Raw genomic sequence first — 18,647 nt, 5'->3', positions numbered from 1 at the left:
CTGATGCAGATTTTTATGTATAAAAGGCTGCAAGTACTAGACTAATCAGAAATGTTTAGCGCTGCAAGCCCAACATCCATGGTTCCTGTACTTTTGGAAATTTGGGGGACTTAATTTAGACCGTTTTGTCGGTGGAAACATACTGAGTCCCTTTTCCCCTGGGGTGACCTCTGACCAGAAGAACTGAACATAGAATGAATCATCTATTGCATTTGTTGAAAATTTATTTGTTATTTATCATCATCACAGAGATCCATGTGGCACTTCATACTTAAATCTTCAACTTGGCATAGCTAAAGGCAACCCAAGCTTGGGCAATGCGAAAGGTGTAACTCCTGCTAATGTCACCTCCAAATGATCGGCACGTTGTTTGTGTCTGCAAAATGTAATCTGCTTCTCAGAGTTTGTCCTCATTTCCCAAAATCTAGAGATGGTTTTCTCTCTGCCAGAGCAGCAAAGGCAGACCTGCTGTTCCACTCACACATACACAGCAAATGATAGCTGACTATATAAAGGATGTCACTGCCGATCGAGAGCAAATTTGTTTCCAGACACACATGCAGCTTGAGCTGTCTCCGTCCCGCCGTCACTGGCATTTAATTGCACTTGATATTTAAGCGCTGGAGCAGATCACATTACAAGTGGCTCTTCCTCCTGTTTGTGCTGGCGGCCTATTCCATTATACACTCCTCATTTCCCTAGCTGTCCTTCAGACTGCGTTGAATGTCAGCTGCTTGGGGCATTGGGATTCTGTATCAATTATAAGAGTTGAGGCGGCCGCAGAGAATCAGCAGCTGATAGCATCAGTGCATGCTGGGAAGGGAAGGGAAGGGAAGGGGAGCGAGCTCATCACAGGTAGACAGAGCCTTGGCCGGTAAAGGACACAGGTACGTACACGAGCCAAGGCCGTCTGCAAGTCACCTCATGATAAACTAGAGGAGATATGGGAGATACTGTATAGAGACAAAAGTTAATGAGAAATTGAATGCAGGAATGGGTGGTTACAGTTATACTGAAATTAGTTGCACAGTTGGAATTAATTACTAGCTGTCCTTTACCAATTATTATTTGATTGAAAGTTATATCGGTGCTTCAGCCCATTAGCTACACCTGTAATTTTTAGTTTAAATCACAGCTGACTAGTTTCTAAAACATCTGACATGTTGCTGCAGAAAAGCTGGTTTCACAAGTGTCAAAAAGTCAGACAGTGAGGAAAAACTTAGATGTTGTGAAGGAATAATTTGTTACGTGTCTGTTTCTGGCATTAAAAAGGCTGCTGTTCAACATTCTGATTTGACATAATTGGAGTGTTGTTGAGGAAGTAGAAGTTAAAAGCTATGGACTACATCTTAATGTGACACATTAATGACACATTTCAAAGTTGATGAGGTGCACAAAATGTATATTTGTAGGGACTGGGTGTAATAACTTATCGCTGATGGGAGTAGACTTCAGGGAAGTTATCATTAATTTCTGTTAGGTCACCAGTGAGCAATTTTTAACAGAGGTTACATTTGCTGATTTTTTGTTTCAGTGCTGTTAGAAGTTACGGTTTGTTGATTTCAAGATTGCCAGAGTTTAAAATTGGTCTTATTGAACGGTTGTGCTGCAACAAAGAAAGAGGAGTTCTACTTTGCATCTTAATCACATCAGATAACTTCATTACAGCACTGAAATGAATGGAAATCAAGTTCTGCCTGGAAAAATCAATGCTGTTAAAAAGCTTGATTGTGCCCTGCTGAGATAATCATTTTGGCTGGCTCTATGCATGAGGACGTCTGCTCTATGTCTGAGAGATTGACTGAGATCCTTGCTGAATAACTCCCTCTTCAGCAGCGGCTCAGGTGAAACATTCAAGGCCGTAATATTATCCGCTGCAGAGAGGTTTTTTTTTCCAATTTCTAAAATACAATCCTGGATCCTGGATCAGTCACTTCACTACCTTCCATAGAACAAAAGGACTGTTCTCTGATGGTTTATTAATTGTTTTAAATTCATCCAATTGTTTTCTTTGTTTCAGAAAGCTGGTCTGAAAGTCTGGAGTCAGACTGCAGTCATGTGGAGGTGAAACACCAATCTTCTGCACATTTTTAAGAAGATGAAATAGAGACAAGTGTTATTATTGGGGCTGCGGGGATTATTTTTATTATTCATTATATTAGAAAAAGGATTAGTAAATCCTAAAAGTAAAGTAAATCCTCTCAGAAAGGGGTGGGAAGGCCACCAGGCATCTGCAACAGAACAATCTATAGCCCATATCCTTAATGTAAGAGATGGCAGGTAAAGATGCTTCTCAGTGCCGTGGGACCAGTGAAGTGTTATCCGGATGAAGCAAGAAAGCTTACTAATAGCCCCTGAGCCCGGTTCATGACAGGGGAGCAGGGATGTATCTGCCTGGCAGTGCAGTGCAGTCAGTGGGTTGACATGATGTCCATTTGTAGTTCGCCAGTCGGCTCTTTAATTTTGAGATTGTGTGAAGGCAGGGAGAGATATTTTTCATTATTTTTCAAGCTTGTCAGAGTTTAAAGCAGTCTTACCGAAAGGTTTTGCTGCATCAAAGAAGGAGGAGTTGAGCAGTCGGGAGTTCTACTCTGCATTTTAATCATATCAGAGAACTTTATTACAGCACTGAAATGAATGGAAATCAACTTCTGCCTGCAAAAATCTACTGTGAGTTTAGAGAAACTGGAAGCAAGATAATTAAATCATACATAGTTTTGTTGGAAGAGTGCGACACCACCACTCCATCGTCACTCACATTCATTCAAGAGAATATTGTGAAAATTCCTCCAGACTGAAAAGATTTTGAGGGGTGTGGAAGTGAACTAGTGACAACACAGCAGGGTGCATTAATTAGAGTGACTGTAATTTTATAAATTTGCATTATAGTAAAGAGGCATTTTGAGAGTGAAAGTGAAATATGTGAAAACTAAAATCAAATTATATTTTTAAGTGACGTTTTTAAAGAACCTGTCAAATTAAATTTCAACTTTTACATCCGTCAGACTGAAGTAACAGTATGTTACATGACAGTTAATGAAAATTCTTACAGAAACTTAACGGCTTGCTTTTTCAGAGTTAATGTGTGTGAAACGACAGCTGGATCGCTGTCAGGAAGAGAGGTTGTAACTTTTTAGCTCTCTTCAGGGAAACAAAGACAAGACAACTACTCCTTGATGGATCATAAGGAGATACTTGTAAAATACAATGAATGTTAAAGTGAGCGATGGCTAGAAGAAGAAATGTGATTCTACCGTGTGTAGACACAGGTGAGCACTTTGAATTTAGGGAATGAGGCGGTGCAGAGAAGTGTATGACAGACTAGAGAGCATGAGCGCAAGTTTTTCATTTGAGTGGATTTTGCCATTTTGTTCTGAACAGGAGGAATCTTTATTTATTTCACACAGTGTACAACGTAGTTCTCTGCATTTAACCCACCCCAGAGGAGCACTGTGCAACCAACATACAGCGACCCGGGGATGAACTCCAGTTCTAAACCAGTGCCTTGACCCTATATACATGTTTTGATGGTGGGGGAAAGCCATGCAAGCACAGTAACAACATGTAAACTCCACACAGAAAGGATTTCTGTATGGAAGTCTATTCTAAAGGTCATGCACCAGCTGGGGTTCGATCTCAGGACATTCTTGCTGTGAGGCAACAGTGCTAACCACTTCACCACAATGAAGTATGTAGTTTGAAATCATTTAATCATTTAAAAAAATAATACATCCACAGAGTTTGTAGAAATAATAAATTAATTTAATTTAATTAGAAATAAATGTCTTTTCCTCAAAAACATTATTATGAGTGTGAATTAATAATTAAAAACATTTTGTTGGGTCCAAAATGATCGTTTTGTTTATCTCTGTTCAAGTTTTCTGACACTTGGTTCCAGCTTCTACCAAGGTTTGTCAGCCAGTGGTATAATACGGTTGGTATGATGTGGTATCTGTGTTTCGTCAGCAGCAACAGTCTTGGTGGTTGCCAGTTTGGTTATACTGTGTGCGCCCAGCAAACTGTATTGCCCTGACGTTAGCTAGCTAGAATTAGTAATGTTATCGTTAGCTAGCGATGACAAGCAACATTACCTAACATTTACTAGCTAACGTTAGCTAATTTAAACTCGTGTTAGCAACGTTAGCTTGTGCACAAAACTGGCAACAACTTGAGGGAGCAGAGGATTCGAACGACAGCAGTGTTTCGAACGTGAATGCAATGGAAGGGGGCTCAATGTTATCAGTAACACCTTTAAGTAATGGAAGAGATCGTGGTCATAGTTAAACCGACATTAAAAGGTTTAAAAAGAGAAATCCCCTGTAAATATATCAAGTCTCTAGTAATGTTGTCTTTCTTATTTTCATTCTTTAAAAACAACACCATTGGCTGAGGAAATAAGCCTTTAAAAAAATGCTGTCCCTCCTTATTCTTCCTCTCCTTATTGAGCAATCTTTGTATTGACCCTTTTTGGCAATTTTGAAAGATTATTAATATTGTGACTCTGACATATAAAACCTGTATATTGCAGCTGATCTCTATGAATTAAGCACTAGCAGAGTAAACTCTGTCTTGATCTGTTGTTTCATCTTGTGTTTCTTCCTTTCACAGCATTAATGGGACGTATCGTAAATGTTGTCTTTGTCTATCATCTGTGCAACCTTTAATACACCAGATATCATCATCATTTTGATCAAATTCTTTAAAAAGTCAACAAAACAAATAGGACATGTTGGTCTAACCTTTACCTCTGTGTTTCTGTTGCCTTAACCTAACTACATCTCTCCAGTCTCCAGTGTCATGCATTTTGTAAACCTACCGCCCACTCACACCACCTCCTTCCAACATGAGTGTGGTCCAAGAGTGTCACATTTCACATCCTTGGAAAAGTGTTGCCAGTGAACATAATCCTGGCAGTAATTACGTTTCCTGCAAAACACATTAGGCAAAACCATGTAAACGTGATTTTAGGAGACAGGGTAGAGCTGTGAAGCATTTATTCACTTTTCATTTTGAAAAACTGATTCACGAAGGGCACTTCACATAATGAAATGCATTTATTAAGGAATAAGAAGCAAGAAAAGTAGTTTTCATAGAAAAGAATGTATTAAGTGAGCGCTCATATCAATTTGCATCTTGATACATCTTGATCTTGTTGATATAATGCAGTTTGTTTCCCGTTGGCCCCAAAACCCTATCAAGTACATTTTTTGTCCATCCAAGGAAAGAAATGTAATCTATTGAAACGGAAGATAGCACAGAAAAATCTATATTTATAAAAAAAAGTAAAATAAACTGCTGTCATTGACTGGTAATATTTACACAAAACAGCATGTGAGATGTGACTGGGGGTAAAATTGTGAAATCAATAGGCTTTCATCTCAAAAAAAGACACCACGTCTAAAATAATGAGCAGCTATGATGGACTTTGATGTGACTGTTTGCATCTGTTAAACAACATGTTGTTCCTATACACGGGTCACCGCTGGTTTCAGATGTACCACCTTCCCAGGACTGATTATGATGCATCTTTCGCTCTGTAGTTTTGGAAGTGGGCTGTCTTGCAGCTGGCAGAGCAGATGACAAGTGTGGATGTTGTCAGAAACAGATGCGACTCCTCCTGCATGGCTGATGTTTCACCAAAGTTAGTTGTCAATGTCTTGTCTCGCTAAAAGACCTGTGATGTGGAGAAACAGGAGTGAACATGTGTTTGGTGCAGTTGTTATGAGGAATTGAGCCGCTCTCATTTGTTAGATTGTCCAGTTCTGATTACAGTTGCTGCTTTCGATCCAGTTTCTAACTCAATAGAAGTCCTCAGTATTGGGGTTTACATTTTCAAATTCAAGTCAGCGATTTGCCAAAGCCAGGGGTTAGCTGAACTTTGTATGTGAGATGCATTTAAGGATTGAATGATGAGGAAAATCCTCCAAAGCAGCTCATTTTTTGGTTGGTCATCACTTTTTTGAAAGGGATAGTTAGGGATTAGGATTAAGATTAGATTTCGGATTAAGTTGGAATGAAGGTCAAAAAATAACTCTGGTTGTGTTGCAGCCATCGTTTTTTTCCACTATAAACATATTGACACTGAAAAAGATCAAGATAATTCATTCACTACGTAAGATCCTTACTGATTCTGAAAATAACTTTACATTAAAGCATATATTCTTATTTATTTATTTATTTATTATTATCACCTATCAACATGCCTGCAAATGGTCCTCCAACTGTTACTCTGGTGATGCGCTGCCTCCTTTTTGTTGTGAGTATGGATTGACAGGTGGCTAATTCTTAGGTATTGCACCTTTAAGGTTGGTGTTGTCCTATGATTCAGTTTGAGTTAAAACCAGGATGTTGAGTTTACACACGTGTTGTATTGAATCAGAGTTGAGGGTTAGACACTGAACATTGTCTGTGAAAGTTTGCCCCTGTGCACGCTGCCAGAGGACATGTATGTGTGTATTAGTGCACGTGTTGGAACATGAGAGCCGCTCGACTGCCATTCGTCTGGAGGATTCGACCTCTCCTCCTCTTCCTTTGTCCTCGAGCTGCTCTCTGCTGTCAGGTGGAACCAGAGGGGCTGGCCTTAATTATGGCAAAGGGGTTGACTGTGACACTGACGCAGGACGTGGTGATGGCGTCTCCAGGCCAAGGCTGAACAGGGCACGCCTCTCCCTCCCCGTTGCCGCATCCTGAGACAATGAGAGCTATAGCAGACCATCTGCTGCCACTGCCCTCCCAACAGTCCCGGGCACAGGGACAAATAACACTCTGTGTGTGTGTATGTGTGTGTAAGCTGCTTCTTCCAGCCTTCTCCTCAGCTACTCTACTGTCACTTTACTGTTTCTCCCGCTGGGCCCCATGCTGACACATCTACCTTTCAGGAAAATGGGGCACAGCAGCAGCGGGGCATGTAAAAACATTTACAAACTCAATTAAAAATGAAGCGGTCTGTAAAAAATCCTGAGGAAGAAAATAAGACCCTGAAGTCTCAATTAACCAAATGTATTTTTAGATTTACTCAAAACCAAAACATGCTGGGACTGTTGACCTGTGGTCAGAAGCTAATAAGTTGGACAATATCAGTCAAATTTGAATTAATATTTGAATACTTTTCATTACAATGTCAGCAAAACAGGCTTGTATTTTGATTTAGGCTGGTTTGAGGAAAAAAAAATAAGAGTTATTAGTACTGTTACAATGGGAAAAAAACTACATATTGCACCTTTAATTAATCAGTGATTAGATTATTTCTTCCTGCAACTGATAAAATAAAAAATAAAAATGATAGAATATAGTCATGTGTAAAATCTTTTAGCCCACAAATGAATTTGATTGTTTAAAAAAGTCACATGTATTGATCTTTTATACACCAGGAAAAAAATGGTTCAAATGTCCTTTTCTTTTCATCCTCAAATAAAGTTGAATTGATCTTTTCTGCCTTGCTCCAACTTCCAACAAACTCAAACTGAACTGTAAACTACATAAATTAATCTCATAACTCATCTCCTAATACCACCACCTATTAATTAAACTGAATTCCAAAACTAAAAATAATAACCAAATTAAACTTTGTGTGACGTCCACGTGTACATGTGCACTCGCAAAAACACAAGCACTTTATCAGTACCCACTCCAGGTAGCAGCTGCCTCTGGATGGGAATAACAATGAAGCTAATTAAGCACCTCCACACTGCGCTGTCATTATATTCCAATATTAGTTTTCCCATTAAATGATTACTGTCTGTCATCGATGAAGCCACAACAAGTGTAGTGTTGGTTCTTTGTTGTCTGTCTCTCGTATTTTCTAAATTTCTTTCTGTTCCTTTTTCATCTCAGTGTTTGTTCCCCATCTCCGCTTCTATCTTTATTTTCACTTGGTTTATATCTTTGCACCCATCCCTATTTGAATGTGTCAGTCTGTCTCTTTGTCTGTCTCTGTCACTTTCCAAGACGTGCAGTGAGCTAGAAAGATGAAAGATGTTAATTTGCCGTAGTAACCAAAAACACGGTCCGAACAGTCGGCATAATAACGGCTCCACACCTCCTCGTCTAGTTTTCTATTGCTTTCCTTTTCCTATCAGCTGCGAGGTGAATGGTGACTGATGGGACGTCAATTAGATCACGCAGGTCGTTAGCCTCGAGGCATCACCGTTACCTAGCAACTGCTCACTAATGGTTGAATCTGGCCAATAATCTGAAACAAGTTCTCATCTGGACTTGCATAAGTAATATGTAGATGACCTTCCTGACAAATTTGGTTTTGTGTGTGTGTGTGTGTGTGTGTGTGTGTGTTGCTGCAACCTGATACAATGAGAGCTAAATTCAACCATCTGCTGCTGCTGCCCTACTCACCGTCCTGGGCACAGGGACAATCAAGGGTGTGTGTGTGCGGGTGTGTGTATGAGGGATTGATACAGCTCATATAATATTAATGCATGCTGGCTATGCCTGGGGAAACGAAAAAAAACGGGAAAAAAACAGCAGATCTGGTTGAAACACAGGGTGTGCGATGTAAGCAAAAACAACGAATTGCATGCAAACAAACAGGGATGTACCAGACGGATGTCAGCAGCTCTGGAAGTGCTGTGTGTGTTTGTGTGTGTCATTTAGGTTGGAGGTCTTGTCTGTCTCTATGAGGGAAGTGAGAGGTGAAAAGTGAGAGTTTGACAGTAAAACTTTGTGTCAAGTTCAAGCCTAAAATGTTTGTGAGCTATGGGGCCTGAATGATAGCCAGATCAGGTTTGGGTTGAAGTTTTAGGCCCCATGGAAGCAGCCTCTTCTGTAGCCAAAGAGCAGAAGGTCACTGATTTCTTTGAGCTATTCAAACACAAGTTTTTATGAATACAAGCCAAACTGTACTCCTGAAAACAGAGAAAAAATACAAATGAACAATGAGTACCAAACTCAGTCCTACTGCTGGCAGCTGTTGTTGCTGCTTTCCTCTGTCAGCATCTGTGTTTACCTCCCTGCATCTTACCCAGTTCATACACAACAGCATCTGCAGCGATCCTGATTATCAGCCTGTCACTGGAAAAAACTTCATGATAGTCTGTGTTTGTGTGTATGCACTATGTAGTCATGTGCCTGCTGGGAGACCACCCATATGTGCACCCCAGCCTGTACCACTGATAAATTTGTATGTTTGTGAAAGCCTTCATGTCTGTGTGTTTGTGTGTTTGCTAACAGACTCTAGGAAAACTGTGCACGTAGGTGCAAGTGTGACAGGGTTTTTTTAGTGAGTAAATAAGAAAAAAAAAATTTTGGTTACTTCTTCCTTTCACCTCAAAGCTGGCTCGCTTTTTTAAATGTAAAGGTAAATACATACTCATTCACACAATAAAAATACACTGTAAATCCCCCACAACCACACCAGCTGTCACACCAGTAATTGGCCAGGTGTGAACCAGGTTTACTGGAAGCGCTATCTATCCTCCATGTTTTTGACATTCTTCCTTCTGTACTTCCACTATCTAAACTGCATCAATCACCCTCGGTGTTGGTTGTTACAGAGGTTGTGTGTATTCGGAGAAGAGATGGGAAGAATTGACTAAAGTCTGGCTCCAATTTTGAAGAACAGCTGGACAGATATGAGCCAATAGACTATATCTTTACCACACCACCATGTGCTTGAGTCTAAACTGTCACATTTGGTATTGAACACACACAAACACAGATGCAGTTAGCTGTTACTTCCTCTCCTATATCGAAGTCTACTTGAGCTTTGGCATTTTTCCAATGATCAGTGCTTTGTTTGTGTTCGATGAGTAGTTTTTGGTCCGAGGTGCTGGTCAGTGTGAAGTCTGAAAAGACATTTATAATCAGAGATCTCAGCTGGGTCAAACTCTACAAATGCTACCTGATGTGACCATAGTTGATGGACAATACCATCTGCATTATGACGTGGGAGAAAACATTTCTGGGGCTGAAAACAGACATGCGGTGCGGAGACGACAACCCTTTTAAACCAGGCACGGGGATGTATGTCGAAAGCTCGCCAGGAAAGATTGTTAGAGTTGGCCTCTCGTTGGTGACGGGAAAAAGTTTTCGCTGCTGGGTGAGACTGTTGAAAGTTGCAGCCAGAGCGACAGTGGGAAGCAGTGGTGACTGGTGTGCTTAGAGCCACTCCAAGGGGGGACATTATACCTCAAATTCAAAGATACATGTCCATCAATGCAGCAATGGACATACACGCATGCCAATTCGGTAGACTTTGCCCAACCCTGGTGTAGTGTAATATAACCATATAACCATAAGTAAGTAGTTAGCGGTTAATGACAACTGGTAATAAGTACTGAGATGTTAAAGAATCTAATCAAAATGTGAAGGAATCATAAATGAATGGTTACAACAAATACTACTCAGCACTAGTTGATTAAACATGCACCTATTGATCGAACTGATGTTTCAACTACTGTATTGTGTTAACTTGGAATAAAATGTAACCGCAAAAGTAAGAGTGAAATCATGTAACCAGATATACCACACTTTTTAAAAGATGCAGTATAAAGAGTGATCAAAGCTAATGGGATATATTCAGAGGGAAACTTGTATAAAAAGCTAAGGCCAGAGTCACTAAGAGCTAATGGTGTATTCTGAGGAAAGTGCCTGTTTTTTTTTAATAACCAAACTGAGAGAGCAAAAGCTATTGGTGTCAGGAATGGCAGGGCATGGGCAGGTGCATGCGAAAGCTCGGGACTTTCCAAGGGAAAATACCCGTGTCGGCAGAAGTGAGGAAGAGTAAGGATTGGTTGAGACCAAAAGGCCCAGCCCCCTTTTAGCAAATAAAATTAGTATATTTTGTATTGAGAGGTTGGGTCTTATCTGATGAACTTTTGTTGGTGAGATCTCATGTTTTAATTGTGGACAATAAATGCACTCAGCTTTTGAGGACTCCTGGAGATTATTTCCTTTTTTATTGGTGTCTTTTTGAAACTCTGAAAAACCTTTTCGAACAAACAAAGAAGAAGAAGTCGAGACACGACACTGGACATGACAACACAATCCAATGCAACCAGAAAATGTAGCAGTTTCCATTTCTACAGTAACGCCACCTTGTGCTATTGATAGATCAAAAAGCAATGGGAAATGAAGTGGGCATTGTAGGTCAAAGTGTACACGAGTGCAAGTTTGTACAATCCGGTCCAATTTAAAATATTTAAAAAGTCTCTTATTCCCATTAACCCTACAGTCAGCCCACTGCCACTGCTGTAAGTCACCATAAGAGGCTCTAAGAGGCTTGACTCAAACACTGTGGGTTAGGATTACAATTTGTGTGTGTGCGTGTGTCTTCTTTGACATGGAACATTGTATTTTGCTGTTTTGACAGACTTGTAAAGTGCACAGAGAGTCTCTGGGTGATGTGCACTTCAAATAAACTGAAGCTGAAGTTGATTGCGGCAGTATAACACCACCTGCTAACCACCACACACCTTGGCTTTTTGACCTGGTGCATGACCCATCTGACCGTGATCTGAAAAACACACATTGTGTATAACCCACACTATAACAATTACTGTATGTAAGCAATGTAATATGGCATGTGCAGAACGGTTTTATTTTTAAATTATATATCTGGTGATGGAAGGAGGTAAATCTCAATAAAACACCAACAATTGCAACATGATTTGTGCTCCATGTCACTTTGTTTCACCACCTGGATGGTTATAAAATATCTGACTGTTACAGTTGCTTTTGTGATATACATCTCTCAGCTTCCATGATGCAAATTCAGTTTGCTATTAGGATTTCACTTGCAACAATAAACCTCAGCTGTGCTGTAATCCACTAAACTGTGAGGAGAGGCACACACTGCACCGCCTCCTCCTGCATGATATATGGATTTATTTCAGCTAGTGGGTACCCAGGTGTACTTTTCTAAGCTTTGCGGTAAATATACCTATGTGAACATCCAGCGTGCACACACACAGAGCACCTGTCATCCAGGTAAACTGCTCGACTCTGTCTTACAGAAGGACTCTGTCACACATTCAGGCTTCAGAGTGTCTTCTCTGAAAGTCTGTCAGTGTGCAGCTCTGTGATTGGCAGCTCCACGTTGAAGTTGCAGAGTGACAGCGAGATTAAACCACCTCGCTCATGCTGTTTCTTTCTCCTGAGAGAGAACCACACCAGCGTTCAGTTCTCCTGCCCATGAACCGTTCTCTGACAAACAATGCAAACAGCGTGTTCCTGAGCAGGCTCTAATCTGCTCCACCAGAGCACTTCCTGCTCTGTATGCGTCTTCTAGAAGGACAAGGACGGCGATAATTAAATGCATCAGTAGTTCTTTTTCTCCTCTGACTCCATGAAGGGACGCGCAGCATCACAGAGAGGTGTAGTCCTGCGCTGCATGTTGATTGTTGTTGTTTTTTGTGTTTGATTTGTTTGCAGCGCAGAGAGATAAGAGAGTTTAGTCATTGAGTTCAGCCATCTGAGGCCTTTGCGTGCCCTCATTGTGCAGATGAAACCCCCATCGTGAGAGTAATTTAGCTTCTCCGTGACTTAGTCCATATTAAAGGATAATACCGCAGCTCTTTTCAAGTTTGTGCCAGTAGTCGAAGCTGCCGCTGCCGCTGGAATAATGGAGCATAGTGGGCGATATCCAGGCTCACTTTCTTCCTTCACAAGCCAAAGTTGTTGAAAGTAATAGGGGTGCTCCGATCGATCGGCAACCCGATCGGCATCGGTCGATATACCTGGTATCGGAAGTGACCGGATTTTTAATTTTCACCGATCAAAAGAGCCGATGTGACGCAGTACCCGCGCAACACAATTACCGCGAGACAATTACAGATGAAGAGTTAAGATGGCGTCACCGGTTTGGAAGTTTTACAAAGTGTCAGAAAAGGACATTAAATTTGCTGTTTGCTGTGTCTGCTCAAAGGGAATCAGTCGCGGAGGAGATAAGACGCGCAATTTCAACACTACAAACTTAATACGGCATTTAAAAGTCTGCCATGCAAAAGCAGATGTGATACCAGCCACCCGGGCTCTACGTCGTCTACTGCGGAAAACAGCGGACACTGATCAAGGAGTGAAAACCTCCAAAGCGACATTGCTGGACGCACTAGAGAGGAGATTCAGTGATATTGAATCCGAGCCACTGTACACCATTGCTACAGTCCTCGATCCGAGGTGAGTACATCATTCATAAATTTTGTCGGTGTGTGTGTGTGTGTGGGTGGAGGAGGAGGAGGAGGGGGGGGGGGGACAGGGTCAGTATGTGCGCGCGTTTGAGATAGACACGGGGGGAGGGAGAGAAGGTACATTCGTGTTGAACTTAAAACTTTACATTCAGACTTATAATTAAAAATGAGACTATTCTGACAACACTAGTAGGCTCTCCAACTCAGATGCATATCTAGCTTTGGCTAAAGTGAATGAAAAACTTTATAATGGCAATAATGTAGTATGGTTGTCACAACTTGTCAGCATAGCATAATAACCTATGACAACATACATAAAATGGATCAATTAATTTTTTGTCTTTTCTTTGTTTCTCTTGTTAATAAATTAGGTACAAGGACAGATATTTCTCAGATGAACTTAAGCAACAGATCCGTGGGCTTCTCTCTCATGTTCTGAGTCTGACTGATGCTGCTGGACCACAAGAGGAGCACAGTGGTGAGGCAAAGGGTTCTGAGCCACCAGAAAAGGTACCAAGAGATGGCTCCTTGCATGCTATGTATGCAGAACTACTGGATGACAGTGAACAACATGATGGTGTTGACTCGGGCAACCCATCATCAGCACAGATGAATCTCTACTTAACTGAGGCAGTCATCCCACAAAACAGAACACCACTTACTTTTTGGCAGGACAATAGAAGCCGCTTTCCATCGCTTGCACAAGCTGCACGAGCTTATCTCTGTGCACCGTGCACAAGTGTTGATAGTGAAAGACTATTTAGTGCAGCGGGAAACATTATAGATGAAAAGAGGAATAAGCTCACTGCAAAAAATGCAGAGATGCTCATCTTTCTCAAAGTAAATCTGCCAGTGATGCTGCTTGCAAAGGAAAGCAAAGGAAATAATAAAACATTGTCTGTCTGAACTCTAGACACCTCTCTTTCTCTCTCTCAGCTCATAAAAAGCTACCTCATTAAAAGGTACATTATTGTATTAGGTACAATAATTGTTACTGTATTTTGCTACACTTGTTCTGCACTTTTTGGTTGTCTGTTTGTTAATTGCAGGTGAATTGTGAGGGCTGTCTGACTTTATTTATTTATCTGGCTATTTCTTTTTATTTTTTTTACAAGGACTGTGTGACTTTATTTATTTGGCTATTTCCTTTAATGTTTATATATTTACAAGGAGCAAACTGATAAATGCCCTGTTCTATCTAATAAGCCCAGTTGTTTTCCCCAGAAAGGAAGAAAGAAAGAAAAGTTGTTGTTACCAATATATATATATATGTGTGTGTTATTTTTTTACTGGAAGGCAACTACATGTATTACAGTTTCTATAGAGTGTAATGTTCACATGGTGGTGTACGTAGAGCTGTTTCATTTTTTAGGAGCATACAGTCTTGAGCTGAGCCTCAACTATGTACAATGTTGCAAATTCCTGCAAATAAAAGAGTCAATTCATGATACCCTCATGTCTTTAATTTAATAATGCTTTGTATACAGGTTCAAGGGTAACCTAATTAAATAACTTGATAATTAATGCTACACTATAAAAAGCAAGCTTCAAATTCAAAATAGAGGCTCTGGTATCGGTATCGGGATCGTTATCGGCGATACTGATTTCAAAAATCGGTGATCGGTGATCGGTTCCAAAAACCCTGATCGGAGCACCCCTAGAAAGTAACGCTGTGTATGACACTCAATTATCGTGTACGTAATTGCTGGCTGAGATTAATTTCCTCCTTCAGAGGAGGCCATTTTCCTGGTGTTAATTCTTAGCCGGTATAAAAACATCATCCACACAGGGATAAAAGTCCATCACAGGAATGAGAAGAAACTTTTACTTTTATCCTCATTTCACTGTGCTGAGTGAGAGTGTTCATATCAGGACCGCATTATGCTTCGCTCTGCTGCTTGTCAATCATCTGACACACACAGGAGGAAAAAAGTGGTGACCAGCTAAAATCCTAAAAATGGAAATGATGATCATATACACTATGCATGTAATCAGGCAGGCTGAGTATCACTGTTTTACGTTTCATACGTTTTCATACATTGTAACAGCATCAGAACCTTGATAAGGTTTTAGGTTTCACTGTATTTGCACTGGTGACAGAGATACTGGGATGAAAGTGAGATCAGTTAAAAACCCTGCAGAAGTCAATAGAGCAAAGTGTGTTTGTTTGGATTTAGAAGTGAGAGTCAGCACTCTTACAGCCTCATCAATGAAACATCAGTCTCTTTCTCCGAGGACAGGAGCTGATATCAACCTATTTAATCCTATGTGCAGATATGTTGGCCTGAGACAAACCGCAGAGCACTGAACTATCACTGAACCTCTCTTGAAGATGGAGCATGTTTGGCGTGTTGTATTTCTACAACACAAAACTGAGGAAGTGGGCTTCCTTTTTATTTCAAATGGGAATCAATAACAGTTGACACTCCGACTTGCAGTCTGCGATGCGTTTCAGGTGCACATGAGTGGGTGTAGGGTCACAAAAAAGTAAATGGTGAACTGTAATTACTGCAGAGTGCGTAGCAGGATAATTGGGGGTAATGTATGTGCCGTGACTCAGAATTAAATCAGTGTTTCTGCTTATGGCCCAAGGTACAGTAGTCTGACTCACAGGTTTTAGACTGTGGGTATTAGCCTGTGTGGCAGGCTGCGTGTAATCATTTTCAAAATCCTTGCTGCTGTGGGAAACAACAACAACAACCTCCAAGCGAGCAACTTACATGCTGAAAATGGCCAGTAACCCTTAGACTAGCCTGGTCCCTCATGGTACAAATCTAAACAAGCTGGAGGCTTTTCTTTTGCAGGGATTTAGCTATTTAAATGCCAAGACTCGCCTCTTTATGTGCAAATATTTCACCAAAACAAGTCCCCCCGCCAACCCCGACACTATTTTGCAGGAGCATCCTGAGCTTTGTGATACCCAAGATGACTGTGACTGATTTAAAGCGGCTCAGTCGGCACAATAAAATGAAAGCAGTTAACGTTTCTGCAAACCAAGGAAACATTCATATGTACATGTAGTATATACCATACTGACGTTTGTACAAAACATTTCATATCACATTTACATTACATGTTTATTACCTGACTTTCAAATCCGGAGGTGGATAGGACCGTGGGGGAGTTACAGACGAGAAAGCCACCACTGCACTTCAAGTCGGCATTTTTTGTCATTTGTAAGTGTGAAATTACTGAAAATGTGATGATTGGGACCACAGCATTGGAAGTGTGACACCACGGGATATTTTCAACAAGACATAGGGACATTTCCAGATGTGTTTGCAGTGACCAAAACAGGTATTTTAAGCCAAAATATTATGCTTTCCTAAAAAGCCAGAGATTTTTGCACTTTACTGTACAAGGATGACTAACTTTGATCCACTACCTGAAAATATCAATATTTGATACTTTGCTCACCACGGGGACACTTTGACACGACACTGAGAGCATAACATTTGAGATTTTTATTGAAAGATAAATATAAGAAGGCGTGTGCACTGTGTGTGCAACACAACAGCAGTTAATTTACCTCAGGAGGCAGTAGGGTTATGTGAGCGCTGCAGTGGTGCATGTATCCACTTGCAAAATAAAGCTAAGAAGCACAGCTGGTACTGGTGTATTGATACTGCAAAAAAAAAAAGATTATTGAAACCAGAACAGATATTCAGAATCTACATGTATCAATAAATCAATATCTAAACGAAACCAATGCAGCCAAGCACTTCTCAAAACAGAAAACATTGCTGTTTAGCAACATTGCAGCTTTTGACCGAGCTAACTCTTAGCACAGGTGACCACTTGGAACATTCCAAGTGGTCCAAGTTTGAACCAATCCTAGCTTGCTCTTGGATACGAGAAGATGCAACGTAATAAGACAAAATTGGGGCTTTCAGAGGAGGCTGGCAGCCCCTGTGCTAAGCTAACACATTCCAGACTGGTCTCTACATTGAACGCATATACACAAAATTGATGATGAGCCTCTAATCTGACTCCAAGTAAGGAGCTAGCCAGAAATTGTCATTCTGGCTAGCTTGTTACAAAAGTAATCACAATGCTGTAACCCAGTAACTGCCCAACACAGTGAGACAACATTGTTTGCAGTTAGAACGTCATCATAATAAAGTTACCAAAGTGTTTCTGTGCTGTTAAATGTTGTAATTTCATACATTTTAATTTCATGGCTTGCTGTGCAGTGATTGAGACTTGCATATCAACATAATAATTTGTGTGAAAATGCCATTGTTAGTTGTTTGTTTTTTTCATTCACACTGTTTCAGTGAAGTCACATGAAAAAAAAAGCTGATTAGCTCTTTTATACCAAGTGCATTAGTGAAAATAAATGGAATATCCCATTTCTCTTTCTACATGTGCATGTGTGTGCGCACGCATGTATGCTGAACGCAAGGCTCTGTGCAAGCCTCAATTATCATGGTGTGTAATTGCAGGGCGAGATTAACTTCTGTGTACTGAAAGTAGAGATAGAAAGAAGGGGAGAGAGAGGTCAAAGAAGAGGGGAATGCTCGTTGCTGTACATGTGTTTGTGTGTGTGCGGGGGAGACATCAGCTGAGATTGGTATCAGAAGCCATGATAACATTAAGATAGGAGCAGCTCTGGTCAAGTCCTTTTCAAAAAATAAATGTTTTAGCAGAAGTCACTTATCTCTTAACATGCGCACATGAATTAGTAATTTGTGTTTTTAGATTAATGTCAGCTAAAGTCTCAGGGTGTTTTTGCTACAGTAACTGCTTTAGGAGCTTAAGAGCTTGTCTGCGAATATTGAATTTATTCATACATCAAAGCAGCAGTATGTAGAAATTAGCATTTTGTGCGATTTGGCGCCCCCCATAGTTTCTGAGTGCACCACTGCCATAGATACAAATCCAAGGCCGTTAACAATTTGTCAGACGTAATGTGGCTGACAAACAATGCTAACAAACAAAACTCATTATGTCATAACAATGTTATGTGTTGAAAACTTGAAGTACTTGAAATAAACATGTGTGTAACCCTGTGATCCTACCTGCTCACATGAGTTACATAGTGCAGAAACAAGTGACTATTACATAAACGCTGTACCATCAAAATGATTTAGAAGCTGAAGAAAAAGTTACATTATGTTGATTTACTATTGTTCACATTCATAACATTTGTCACTTCGTATACAGTACAGTTGTGATGCTGCATTTGATGATGTTTCAGCACCACTGGTTAGCTCTGGCTGCTTTCCATTAGGTGCTCATGTAGGCGTACAGACCGCTATGTAACTAAAGCTAAGAGAAATAAACGCTAAAATTGTCAGGGAATGGACAGTTAATGTCAGTTCTTTGTTTTCATATACTGCAGATAACAGCACTAAGCTGTCTTGAATGCCTGAAAGAACCCCTCCAGACATGGAAAAAAGAATCAGCTTGAAATATTACATTTAGTCTGGTGTTTTTTTCCCGCAGAATATAAAAAAGACAAAGTTCAAATGAGAAATAAACAGTAGATGACTGATAGAGCACAAC

At 40.4% G+C, this 18,647-nt stretch overlaps 1 protein-coding gene and 1 long non-coding RNA gene across 2 annotated transcripts in view; both read left to right on the top strand.

The window, feature by feature from the left end:
- The window catches only part of LOC140994255 (protein kinase C-binding protein NELL1-like), a 255,459-nt gene that overhangs the window by 155,787 nt on the left and 81,025 nt on the right, over window positions 1-18,647 (top strand). The window lies entirely within an intron of this gene.
- Window positions 12,705-14,589, top strand: LOC140994722 (uncharacterized). Its single transcript, XR_012178743.1, has 2 exons — window positions 12,705-13,128; window positions 13,511-14,589. It is a non-coding gene; the product is annotated as an uncharacterized lncRNA (long non-coding RNA).

This window comes from Pagrus major, chromosome 4 (assembly GCF_040436345.1).
Source record: "Pagrus major chromosome 4, Pma_NU_1.0".
NCBI classification, from domain to species: Eukaryota; Metazoa; Chordata; class Actinopteri; order Spariformes; family Sparidae; genus Pagrus; species Pagrus major.
Note: the sequence above shows the minus strand (reverse complement) of the source record. Positions and strands in the feature narration are given on the sequence as shown.